This window comes from Centropristis striata, chromosome 23 (assembly GCF_030273125.1).
Source record: "Centropristis striata isolate RG_2023a ecotype Rhode Island chromosome 23, C.striata_1.0, whole genome shotgun sequence".
NCBI classification, from domain to species: Eukaryota; Metazoa; Chordata; class Actinopteri; order Perciformes; family Serranidae; genus Centropristis; species Centropristis striata.
In genome coordinates, this window is record NC_081539.1 from 16,185,769 (window position 1) to 16,199,626 (window position 13,858).

The following is a 13,858-nucleotide window of genomic DNA, read 5'->3' on the forward strand; positions in this document are numbered from 1 at the left end:
AGCCTGCATCCTGTCTAAAAGCCTGCAGGGGGCAACTCCACTCCAGTTGTATAGAAGTCTATGAGAAAACAACCCTACTTCCCACTTGATTTATTTCCTCAGTGAACCTTTTCCTAATGAGTTTATGGTCTCAATTGCCAGTTACAAGTCTTCTTCAACACTGCATGATGCTCATTCTGGAAATTATGGTCCCATTTAGAGTAAAATAAATAATGCTTGTCAATTCTGCCAGCAAGAAAACTACAGAAAAAAAATCCCAAAAGTTGCTGTGTGGTTGGATGCAGCCAGTAATATAAGCATAGAAAAGAATCATACCACCATAAGCTACCAGTCATCCCCAACCAAGTAAGCTTGTATACTGAGAGCATTACATGACTAGAGTGTACTCTATTGCCAATGAATTATGCAAAATAAATAAAGAAGAACCTAAAAAACGATTTGCATTTGAACACATCGCATGAAAGAGGAAGTTCAAGAGAACCAACAACAGGACATCCATGAAATTATATCCATGCAGCAAAAAGAAAGCTGTCACTACCTCATTAAAACAAATATGTAACACTTTTTCAGTTCTCATAAAGAAAACAACTCTTGTGCATACAGGTTGTTACGGCTGAGCGATCTGAGAACTGCTTGTTGCTACACACAGACAACACAGAATCACAGCTACTGTTGTCAGTGGCTACACTCTCAGATTGTCTCACAGATTAGAGCCAACATTTACCAGCACTGAAGTTTGACTAAATGCTCCAGTTTTGCTGTTGTGACATTTCTTTTCTGCAGTAAACTAAACACTCCACCACATGATTAATTGTATTGCTGTGATAATATCTGTTTTCCTTCATACAAGGCTTGCAGCAGAATAAAGAAAATTATAAAAAAATAATAATAGAAATGCTGTAAAAATAAAGAAGTGTGGGATAAACTTGAGCAGCAGATTTAGATTGTTGGAGTCTGACCGTAATTCCCAACACAAATCTTTGGAAAAAGACTAAAGAGACTCCAGAGAGATGAATAACAGCACTCCCCAGACATGTTCTGTCTTTTCTTCTTAAAGCATCATTTACTTTTTGTTTTGCTATCTCCAGTGTCCATGTTGCATGTGTCCTTGTGTTTTTAAAGCCTGTAACATTGTGTACAGTATGCGCCTTCCACCACAAACATCCAGCACAGACGAGTGCTCCAGCCTGTCTGCAGAGACACAAACACTTTCTCTTTGTGTCGGCCAGAAAACTTTTCATAAAAGCAATAACGACGGCCACTAGAGCAATTTACAGCCTGAGGGGCCGAGTCACAGGGTGCCGGCGGAGTTTGAACATGGGAACATTCAGTGTACTGCTGTCAGTGGCACAAATCACAAGAGCTGATGGATTGGAAAACTAAACCTTTAAAGGCTGGGAAAAATGTTTCAAGGGTGACCACTTTCTGAGAAGAGGCTGCTCTAAATACATCACAATATGAGCAATGAATGGAGGCAAGCATATATTAACATCCAAAACACACTACTATTTTACAGCTGATATACCTTTGATATCAGTACAATATCAACTCTATAAAGAAAATCAATCAAAACGATATTACAATTGTTGAAATAAAAAGCAGGATCATTTGAACTCCATATGGCCTAAGGAGGGTTTAATATTAAGGTCCTGGGCCTGGATCTAAGTACACTTGACCCCAAAGGTACAGTTTGTTTTATTATTGTTAAGACTGTGTATAAATAGGTATATACATATACATATACAATACATCTACAATTTTATTCTTGCCTATCCCCTAGTGACAATTTGTTATAATATCAATATCAAGACAGTGAAAGTAGTCTTTTTTTTTTTTTTTTGCTCGCTAGTTTTCTTTGCTACCACAGTGTTATTATTGACAGTCCATAATTGTGAAACCAGCATGCGCACGCATTGTCAATGTTTATGTGTATAAAAATAACTGCTCTATTGCACCCCTGCACGGTTGGTCCATCCACTTGAAAAGGTGGTCTCAAGTAGGGTACATTTTGTATTAGGTGTGAAAACCATCTGCACAAAAAACTGAAGTAGAGCAGACGAGTAGAGTTGCAAAGGCATATCTCAACACTGTGGCCATGGTTGTTCAAGTTGGAAGGGAGGGGAGAAGGCCATTGCTAACATTGTCTCCAAATTATTAACAACAGTAGGCATAATGCAAAGGTTGACTCCATTGTATGGGCTTGGGATCTTGCAGTTGGCATTCTTTTCTGCACTGTAACAAGAACATAAATAAATGTCATGTAGATGATGATGTGGGTCTACTCGGGTATGGAAAACATAACTATTATCAAAGCAGAGTGGCCAATCGTACTTGGGCATAGTACAAATCAGTTGTACCCAATATAAGAATGACTTAAGTGTCATGTTAAAAAGAAAACATGTCACGCAGTCATGTCACACTTGATATCATGCTGTATATATTTTAAAAGAAAGATTTTAAAGTGTAAAAGACAGTTGTCAGTGCATAAAACCACTGATATGTTGATCTTTATCAATCAAGACTCAAACACTGGCAAAGCCTTCAGTGCTGAAAACAAAAGAAGTTTAAACCAAAAATGTAATCCAATCCTGACCTTGAAATCAAAAGTGGAAACAAATCATGACACCCCTAGATATTAGGTAGCAAAGAGTGAATTGAAGGGGGGGTGATATGGCCCAGCAGAGCTCTGTGTCACACTGTGCTAGCGTGCTGCTGCTGACCACACATGAAAGAGATGAAGAACAGCCACCAGACAGGTGGTCTTCTGACACCACGTGGTCCGGTCTGTCCATGCTGCACACAAACACACACACATGCACACACGGGAACAGAAAAGCCCTGTCCCGTGCCAGCGAGTCACCAGATGGCCCATCTGTTTCGCCCCTCCGCTCAGCGTGACGCCGGGCGAGTGGTGCCCACAGATCGCCAGCCCAATTCTCCCCACACTTCTTGGCAGGCGGGCGGCGTGACAGCCCGCTTGTTGAAGATCAAATGCTAATCGCCGCTCACTCTTGTTGCTCTGCAGCCGCGCGTCCTCCAAGAAAGGGCTGTCTGTCTCTCCGCTAGATCATGAAACAAACCTACAAATGCTACACACATCCAGAAGTGCTTTTGAACGCCGTGACGCACTACACTGTCAAATATGGATAACATCACGAGCCGGGCCAATGTTTCCCCGGCTGAGGCCTCTCCTTTGTCACAGTACGAGGACTGTGCTGAAATGACAGAGGAAGTTAATTAAAAAGAGGACAGCAGAGGATGGGGTTTCAGACGAGGGTTGTGAGGAATTGTCTGAATCAGACAAAGCAGAGCCGTGCTCCTCAAACCACAAACTGCTATTTTATTTTTATTGGAATGATTGAACAGGAATCACAGCCAAGACTGTGCAGCCAAGCACGTATATGCATGCGCAGATATTCGCTAACCTCTTTCAGCTCTGTTACATCACTCCAACCAAGAAAACAGAGTGATGTTGGCTGTAGGTCTCAGAGGGAAACCCCCCCTCCCCCTTTACAATAGAGGAGTGAAGGTCTGCTCTCCAGCTGCATGGTGGCCTGAGCAGGATGACCTCATGTCTGACATCGCTCTTGTTGAGTTCTAGAGAAATGACCATTTCAGAGGTCAACTGCTAAACTTTGCAACATGCCTGTTGGGCTCGCTGGATTTCCATCCTCCAGCACAGCTTGTCTGTCACAGCCTTCACATGCCAAAATACACGGTCCATAAAGAGAAACACAGAGGTCGGTCGGTGGAGAGGACAAAACATCTGTCAGAGTTTACTCAATGGGGACATGAACCATGTGGTGGTTGGATTTAGATAGTCGTTTCCTCATTTCTAGTCTTTACGCTAAGCTAGGCTAACCAGCTGCTAGCCTCTACCTTGTTATTTACTGCTATGCTTAAATAGCTGGTTTAGTTGGATATTAGGGCTGGGCGATGTGGACCAAAAGTCATATCCTGATATATTTAGGCTGAATATCAATATACTTCCCAAAATTTTTATCGCAAAGTGAGAGCAAATGTTCATGTGTCAAAGTCAAAGCCAAATATGACATGTCACAAGTAGTTTTATTGAAACTGTTTATTTAAGTAAACATAAATACTGTATAACAACAGGAGTATCTTTTTTTTTAAAAAAAATCAAAGCTCCATAAAGTGCACATTTAAATAAATAAAAAATCTCAAATAAAAATAGCCTATGAAATAAAATAGGCCAATTTTTTTCTGAAATAAATATATTTATATGAGAAAAGAATAACAAACATTACAAAAGAACTAAATATGACCAACCCTAGTAAGGGCAGCATTTATGCATAAAGCAGTTTGCAACGCAAATTTTAAACTATATCGATATATTCAATATGGTCTAATTCTATATTACATTTAAAAATATATCAATATATATTTTTATCGATATATCGCCCAGCCCTATCGGATATGTAGTATGAGAATTTGCAGACTTTTGAAATCTGTTTATGTTGTGTAATTAATCACAGTAAAAGCTTTTAATAGTTGTTTCCTCACTTCCAGCCTTACTTTAGCCTAAGCTAGGCTAGTCTGCTAGTTTTTAGCTTCTTATTTACTGTAAAATTCTCGGCAAGATTACCAAAATGACCAACTTTTTCTTTGGATTCCTCTCAGGGGAAGAGAATATGGTTGTGGTGATCCAAATTTGCAGACTTTTGAAACCTGCTCATGTTGTGTAATTCATCACAGTAAAAGCAAAGTCTACATTAGTGGGAGACGGTTTAATTGGTTGGATTAATTGAGCCAATTATTGTCGTCTTCAGATCATCAGCATCGTTTGCTGTCTGTGCTCATGAGGTTGATCATTTATTTTTTATAATATTTATTATAATATTTTGTGTAACTTTCAGAGACAAGGAGATTCTGTTGTCTTCAAATTAATGTTAAGTAAACTAAAACTCATTCATTCATAAGATGTTTAGTTTTTCAATAACCTGTGGATATTTACTTAGTTGACATATTTTTTTAAAATTTAAAATAAGTGCACTGCAGACAGTGCAGACCTAAAGCAAACAGAGACAATGCAAACAATATGTGTAAAATAAACAAACCATGGAAGCCAATGGCCGTCTGGCACAATAGAGTAAATACATATACATTTGAAAAAAAAACTGACAACTTAAAGTGTAAGTGATCTGTATTTAATGACTAAGAAGCATTTTTTTAGCAATTACAAATCCATGAATTGCTGACATTACAACATGGGCTTTTAAATGTTGTATCCAAAACAAAGAAATAACAACAAAACTCTATTTCAAGACTATTGCTGAGATCACATATGCATCACAGGCCTGATATCATGGGGAGACGGTGAGCTGGTCACAATACCCGGTGGACTGTCTGTTCTGCAAAATGCGCAGGAAGTGAAGGGTGATTAGTGAGCCACGGATATTTAGGTGACTTACTCTTTTTAAAAGGTCAGTGGCGGGGGTGTCCCGTCCGCTGAATGCCTGCCAAACCTCCACTGTGCCGTGGCCACATGACTCACAGGCGCAATGTTGGCTGATTCTGAGAAGTGAGACAATACAGTATGTCGTCCTGCACGTTGAGCAAGCTGAGGCTTTTTTTAAGCTGGGTCGCACTTGAGGACTTCTGGCTGGTGACAGGACTGCGTGGGCTGGGGAACATCACTCGGTGTGGGGCCTCAGCGCTCGTTTATCATAACCTTGGCTCCCCTCGCTTTGTCTCACAGGAGTTATTGCTGAGGAGGGATCCAAGTTTCCAATGGGACACAACACTTAACGACTTCTTCCTACAACATAACAAGAGGATTCTTCCCGTCATCTGGCACTAAATCTATGTTCTACTTCAAATAGAGGAATTTCCCTTTTGATTTGATGCCACTTTTTACACATTTGAATCTCTTGTATCAACTTTAATGCATGCTCAACTAGGGCAAAAGTAACTATGCAAGGGAGCTCAATCTCTTTCTGCAGGGCACTAGTGAGTCTCTTAAAGGATTTAGGATCATTTTCACAATCGATTATGTCTCTAAAATTTCAGAAAATGTAAAAAAAAAAAAAAAAAGTAAAGCAAAAAGGGAAAAAAGGAGATTCATTTTGAACCTTTGAATTGTTTTTGTTTAATAAGAACAAAAGGGGGTATGAATCTTTTCTTTCCTGACATTTTTTGAGTTTATTATGTTTATATAGCCGAAAAGAGCTACGAGGGCTTGTCGAAAATAGCGAAATGACCTAGCTTGCTAATGCTATCAGTTTTCTAAAACCAGTACACTCTCACAGGCGTTATTATGGATCCAACTGCAGTTCGGAACAAGTCACGCCCTGCAACACTATGATTGGTCAGATGATTGGTGCCTTACGTCCTGCGTCACACAGTATCGTGTCACCACGTTGAGTCTTCTTGTCACCTTTGGAAGAAGCTAGCAAAACGCAACCGTAGCGTTTGTAACTAGTTGTTTATTAACCTCATTTAAACCTACATGAGACCTCACGTAATTAGAAGTTTACAGTAACCCTAGACGTTAATATTGTTAACTAACCGACCAATCAACAACCTTTACCATTTTCCCACCAAACCACACTTAACTGAACAAAACACAAGTTTCTCCACCGCATGGTGGGGAGTCGCTGGGTTTGATAGTGTCATGACTTACAACCTGAGCTAACCCGCCAGGTGAGAAAACAGCCCTCCATACACTTTTTAACGTGTATGTTTTATGTTTTAACTTTTTTAGGCCACAAAGACGTACCTAGTGTTGTGCACACAACTGCAGTGGGACCATAAGAACACCTCTTACACAGCTCATAGCTTGCTTGTAGACTATTTGTTTTGTTTTGTGTAAAAAGGGGTTTTGTAGAAAAACATGGTATCCAAGAAGCGATCTTTTAACCTTTTTGTCAAGAAAAGTATGAAATACCATCGCAATTTCCCAGAGGTCAAGAAGACACCTTAAAATTGCTTGTTTATTCGAACAAGTTTTAAAAACATATTTAGATTTTCATGGTATAAAGCAGAGAAAAACACAAAATCTGAGAGATTCAAAGATGTGTAACCAGCGGATGTAACTTTAATTCATCAATCATGACCTTAAGCACTAGTTTCATCAGCATGACTAATGAAATTCCCAGCAGACTATATTGGTCATAGGAGAAAGCAGCTGGTAGAATGAGGGCCTAGAGGGATTTATGAATAGTGGAGCTGGATGAACTGTTAACTCAATCCACTAGTACCAATCAGACTCCAGTGTAAGAGGATCCTCCTCAGTGAAAGTGATGGCTCTATTAGCTCAGAGATAAGTAGATCTGTCTGCCATTATCATCAACCACACAACACGGGCTAAAAATAGCCAAACGAAGGACTGATTCTCCTGCCGTCCACAGTTTATCCACTCCCTGGATCACCACAACCGTATTCTCCCCCCCTGAGAGAAATCCAAGCACAAGCTGTAAAGTAAGCTGTCTTTTCCATTATGCGGTGACATGCTATTACAAGCACATTCATTCATTGTGTTTCTCCACCCAAATGCAGCCATGCGGAGACAACTCATAGACTTAAACCCATTTCACGAGACAGAATGTCAAACAGCTGTGGTTCAGGAAGAGGCAGGAGAGTATTTCTGCTCTGCCACCAAAGATTTCTCCACCAACAGTCTCCAGTTCTGCGCTTTTGATACTGGAGAGTCTGAGTGAGTGTGACAATGAGAAATCCAAAAGCAATTTCATGACTTCATTTCAAGTATCTCCTCCCCTGTGGGTTTCATTTAACATCTCTGCAACAAACTAAAAGCAGGCCTTGATTCTTTATATACGTGACCATATTTGTATACAACAAAAACAATCAAGGACCACTTGTGGTGTTCTGTAGGACATTGTACACAAAGTTGTCCTCAGTGTTATTGTACGAGTTCAGTCTGGCGTTATTGTGTCTATCCGGTTGTCCTTGCAGTCTCTGCCGCTGATGGCTTTGTCCTTACAGTCAGACAAGCCGTGCAGACAAAGCTCAATCAGGACAACTTCCTCTTGGTTTCTGGAGAGCAGGGGGGGGGGCGGACCTTTCCGATAAAGAAAGGCGACCCAGACTGACTTCAGAAAGCAGCCAGACCCCTTCACTTTTTACTCTGGTAGGCCTAAATCAAAAGACTTGTATTTCACAAAATACCCCTTAATGACAGAACCTGTTGTAATCTTGACGCTGAATTCTTACCTGTGCAACAAGTCTGTTTATTCAGTATTCCCATTCAGAAGCAGCGCAGTCAGCAGATACTGCTTTACGTCATCTTGGGTGTGCCGCAACCAGCTCTGCACACCTGTTTGTGCGGTGTCAATGTTTCTTCATTGCACAGAAGCTCAAGCTCATGCTTTGTTACACACTTTTAAGAGAGTTTTTTTCATGTCTGGGTCCTGTCCTGTAATCCACTCCAGTGATTTCTGTGACTTTGCCAAACTGAGAAGTGAATCACTTCTTCATTCTCAGGTCGGCTGCCCTCTCTTAGTCCATTAGATGACTAATCGGTTGTTTTTTAAAGATTTCTTTAGTTGATAAGTTATTTTTTATGCTTTTTTCACGCTAAATGACTTATTTCAAAGAAACCTATGAGCACATCTCTGTTACACACACCATTTAAAGAGCTGTTTTTGCATGATTATGTGTGGGGAAACTCAGACTAACAAATATGTTGATAAAAATCTAACAAGTATTAGTAGACTTAGAATGACAGCCCGACCGTTATGGGATTTTTGAAACTGATGCCGATACTGATTTTAAAAAAATTAATCGATAACCGACATGGTGGCCGATATAGTAATTTTTTTATCTGGAATGAAAATAGACTTATGTGGATTGTGCACCGATTTTTGACTGATTTAATATTCAACATTGTTATACATTATACAAACAACGTATTACATTTCGAGCCAATTCTATAAATTAATAAATAGGAATAAAACAAATGGCTAAATAAACATAAATTCTGTTCCGTTTCAGTCAACTGCTGACTATTATATATATATACATATAGCTGACACCATTTCTAAATCATGCCACGCAACATTTTCTGCATTATAAATTGTATAAAAAAGTTTTAATAATGGTACATATCAGACAGCATATACACAAATACTGATACCAATTTCAGCCGATAATATCTGTTAACTGATATATCTGTCCAGCTCTATTAAGAATTATTTTTTTAGGAAAGTCCTAGTGCAAACTCTGCAGATTATTTCCCTCATGGATATATCTGTATTTGTCCCAGCTCATTTATCTCCATGTTCTCTGTTTCCCAGTTTCTGCAGCTAAGAAGCATGATGCTGCAGCTCCCCTGCTTTACCACAGGGATGCTTATAATCCAGGTGGCTGGTGGTGTGTGGGTTGTGCCAGATACAGCGCTTGGCAATCAGAGCTCAATTTCTTGTCTTGTCAGACTAGACAATCTTTTTTTCCCTCTCATGCTCAGAGTCGTCCGTGCCATCTGGCAAAGTCTGAGAGGGCTTTCTTTAGTGTTTTACTTAAGAGTGGATTTCTATCTACCACACGGCTCTGATTGATGGAGTGCTGAGGAGACAGTCGTCCTTCTGCCTGTTCTTCCATCTCTGCAGATGACTGAAGCACACCTACAATGGTTACTTGCTTACATCCATTACATTCACATTTATCAGAGTCCCTGAAACATCCAGCTTTTTGGTTTCTCTCTGCTACGATTGCATGTTAACTATAAGCTTGACCCATCTTCCTTAATGTGATTATGTGACCACGTATTAACTGTTTATATGATTGTCTGCTCAACATTGTTTTGTATTAATTTCATGCTTTTCACTTCCTCCTTCGCAGACTGCTGCCTTACTCCTCTGAGCTTTTTATCCCTTCCAGCTGTTCATGTTTTGCTTCCTCCAGATCAGATTTTATATGTTGTGTGTTTTATTTGTTGTTTTAATTGCTAACTAACATCAGGGAGAGTCTTAACAGAAAATTAGCACTGGCACATTTATAGTGATGCTGATCTATGTGCATTGTCCCTGAGAGTGAATAAATAAAGGGCTTTGATTGTATGTTTAAAGCAGGCGTTTATGCATTTGAGCTTCGATAGACATCAAATCTTTAAAAACGTGTTGGCTTTATAGCTGCAACTAACAGTTATTTTGAGTTGATCTTCCATTCCTTTTCTCAATTAATTTACTAATTGTTTTGTCATTAATATGTAAGAAAAAATGGTAAAAAATGTCCACTCCAGTTTGACAAAATCTTCAAATGTCTTGTTGTGTCAGTCAGAAAAACTAAAGACATTCACTATAATATGATTTAAAACAGAGAAAAGCAGGAAATCTCCATATTTGAGAGGCTGAAACAGCCTTTTTGGGGCATTTTTGGATGAAAAAAATACAAAAACAAACTTATAAAAACAAAGTTATTTTGCTGTCAACTCATTCATTGTTGCAGCTCTGGTTTGCTTTATCATAATGGGTTAACATCTATAAAGTGCTGGAAAAAGGGGAACTCCAGCAATTTAGTCCTGTTTTTCCATAAAATTTGTAGGGAATCACGAGTAAGTCACGAGTAAGAGTAAAAATGCAAAAATCAAAAATCAGCAGAAGCTAAGATATCCTGACTTGTATCGAAATCTTGAAATCTTGCTCCTACATTTCCCATAATGCAATCTAAAGCATTTTTCACCTCCCCTGTGCTTTGTAAAACAGGCTTTCTGTTGCACTGCAAGACAAACTGTGTATGAAGTGAAGAAATAGTTTCCAAAGCTTCTGTTCACTGAAAACAACACTTCTGCTGTGACTGTGCACGCTCTGCACAGTCACATACTATCTAATAATCCTGCGTGGAGCTTGTTAAGAAGGTACGACTTAATGACAAACTTGTTTTGCTTTCTAGCGTAACCAGGCAACGTCCAAAACAGGCCCTTTAAGGCAGAGATAATAAGCCTGCTTATGTGAGTCACAGTAACCTTTCACCTTCAGCCCTCTGGTCAGTGGGCGTCTGGCAACTGGTCAGGCTTCTGTGAATCCAGCATGACTTCACACTGCTCACTGAAGGGGGAGAAGAGGTCGCTCTGATTACGAGTCTCAGCATGAAATTGTTGACAGCAGGATGTTAAGTAGAGTTAATAGATGAACACAACTTTCTCATACGTGGTGCTGCTGGGAAATACAGCCTGCATGAGCATGACATACTTTATAAAAGTCTCCTAAAGCAAACAATAATCAACTTGCACCTGGTTAACCTGCAAAGTCGAGCTATAAACTCTTCCTCATTAGTGCCAACAAAACCAAATTAGCAACCCGTCGCTTCTGTCTCTGGCTCGCATATTTACTGTGGGATCCAGTCCTGTTATCAGCCAAATGGATTGTTTTGCTTGAGGCACACCAACCATATCTGTGGGCGGCTTCCACTTGACAGTTTGACTCTCACTTTAAGGCTATTTCTGAGCCCCCCGGGGCACGCCAATGTGCTGATAAACTCATCCGTCAGTCGGCTGCTCAGACTCCTGCGAGTGCACTTCATATTGCTTTGATTTGATGAACATGATGGCCTCATTAAAATCTAATTTGGCTGGATTGTCTCCGAGGTCTCAGCCATTCTCAGCCATGTGAGGTGGATGGAGCTCACCAGTGTCCTCATCACTTTTTGTAACGGGGCCTCGGCGTGGAGCAGTGCAGGGCTCGAAATACTCTGAAAATGCATGGATGGAAACGGGCAGGAAGCAGGAAGACTTTGGTTTGGGGGAGGAAAAAATGAAACATGTGAAGGACTTTTCAGGACAAGAGCGCTGGATTTCAAGGAAAACACCAGCTTAACTGACCACTATGAATCACTAGAGTCTGACAGCAGGGAGAAAAAAAGGATATAGGATATGAATGAGACTCCAAAACAGAGGGTGACAAGGACTTTCCAGAAATCACTCACACCTCCAGACATGCAAGTGATGCATTACTGATGAGCACATATTACTGTTAAAAACATAGTTTGCACTGGAAATAACTTTAATAATCAAATGCATACTACAAAACATACATTTAACAACAAACTATCTTCTTTTTTTTTTTTTACAACAAATATGAGGTTGATTATGGGCTTCTACTTATCCAAATTCAATTTTACTACAGAAACACTTGCAACTAAATACATATAGGGTTGTTTAAGTAAGACTTCAAGAAGAAGAGTCCTCTTCTACAAATGAAAAAAACTACAAATGAGCATATTTATAATAACTGCAACTCTGTTTGAGTGTACAGGCATTTCATTTGGTACAAACAGGAAATAACAGAGCACACAAAACAAATCGTGACAGAATCTAGACTGCACTCTTACCTAGTTATCACTGTGTCTCCATGTTGTAGTTGTGGCTGCAGGATGTGTGAAGATGGATTATTTGGCGAGTGTTAAGTTATCACAGATAAACGTCAGGAAGAAGAGCGGAAAAATCCCAACAGATGCAGAGCAAATCTTCCCCCAAAAACAGTGGGCTGGTATCCGGAAACTGCGCTCAGTGCTGAAGAATCACAAATACAAGCAGAAAGAGCCTCTCTTCTCCCAGGTGCATGGTCCGGAGCTGTGTTTACAGGCTGGGCTATAATGTGTTCCAGAGGAAAGTTTTTTCAGCCTGCTCTCTGCTTGTCTCCACAAACACTACAGAGAGGAGCTGAGTTTCTCCCCCGGAGCTGCGCCTCTGATGTCAGCAACAACGTGAGCTCCAGGAAGTGGTGACGCTCTCCGGTGGTGTGTTTCCAGAGCGGCGGAGGCAAAGTGCAGCGAGCAGCGCCGCCCTGTGGACACCTGGAGCAGGTGCAACATCTGCTGCAGATGCATGTAATTTTATTCTATTCTTAAAAAAAAAAAAAAAAAACACCACGAAAAAAAAGCTGTTAATGAAAAATGCTGTTATGAAATAACAATATATTGAATATACAATGTTGGATAGTTTAGGGATAATTTTTTTTTGCCAGACTATTATGAATTACTTTTTTATTTATCTGTTATTATGTAAGTTTTTAAGGACAAAGGTCTTTAGTTGTCAGTGTTTTCTTTATATTATTAGAACAGTACGTACATATTTGACAACCAGAGACTATAAAAACATGTATGTAAAACATCTATAAATTAAAGCCCAACGGATATGGGAATTTTGAGACCAACTTCCCAGAATTTAACAATAATATGCATCACAGTACATATTACATACAACTTATTACATTGGCAACCAATTATAGAAATGAAAACTGACAAAAAATAAGAAATATATATTAAAAAAAATAAACATTACATACAGTATTGTATGTTCAGTATCAGTCAATTGCTTTAATTTAAATGATCGCGTTAATCCCGATTAGGCCACGCCCTTTTGATTAGACTACGCCTATTTTCGATTAGGCCACGCCTCCTACTGATTTGGCCCACATAGTGTGATGGTCAGTAAAGCTTTTGATAACTTTTGATCACAAAGGCCTTATGATGGTACTGACCAAGTTTGAAGTCAATCACGTTAAATCTGTAGGAAGAGTTCTTTAAAGTATGCAAAATGGCAAAATACAGCAGGAAATGCCATTTTCGACTCAAAATGGCCGACTTCCTGTACGTTTTAGGGTATGGGTTCTTGTGACTTTTTGGTGCGTCTTCCTAATATTAAATTAAACTGCCACCAGAGCACCACCCTGGGGTGGATCAATAAAACCTTCAAGGGTTATCCTCAGGAGGGCATTGACAATGATTGTACCAAGTTTTGTGTTGATCTGACCAACCGATGTGAAGATATAAATTACTAGGTAGTTGTTATTTAATAACTTGAGTATTCTTTACAATATCAAAATTCTTTTAATAACTTTTTCTTAAGAGGTGAGGGTCCATAGATGCTGTGTGCAAAGTT

The 13,858-nt window shown here is 39.6% G+C and overlaps 1 protein-coding gene across 1 annotated transcript in view; it reads right to left on the reverse strand.

Moving 5' to 3' along the window:
• The window catches only part of map3k22 (mitogen-activated protein kinase kinase kinase 22), a 51,860-nt gene extending 39,184 nt beyond the window's left edge, over positions 1-12,676 (reverse strand). The window contains exon 1 of the mRNA XM_059326995.1: positions 12,307-12,676. The gene's annotated coding sequence lies outside the window, so the exon portion shown is untranslated. The remainder of the gene's footprint in view (positions 1-12,306) is intronic.
• Between the last annotated feature and the right edge of the window lie 1,182 nt (positions 12,677-13,858).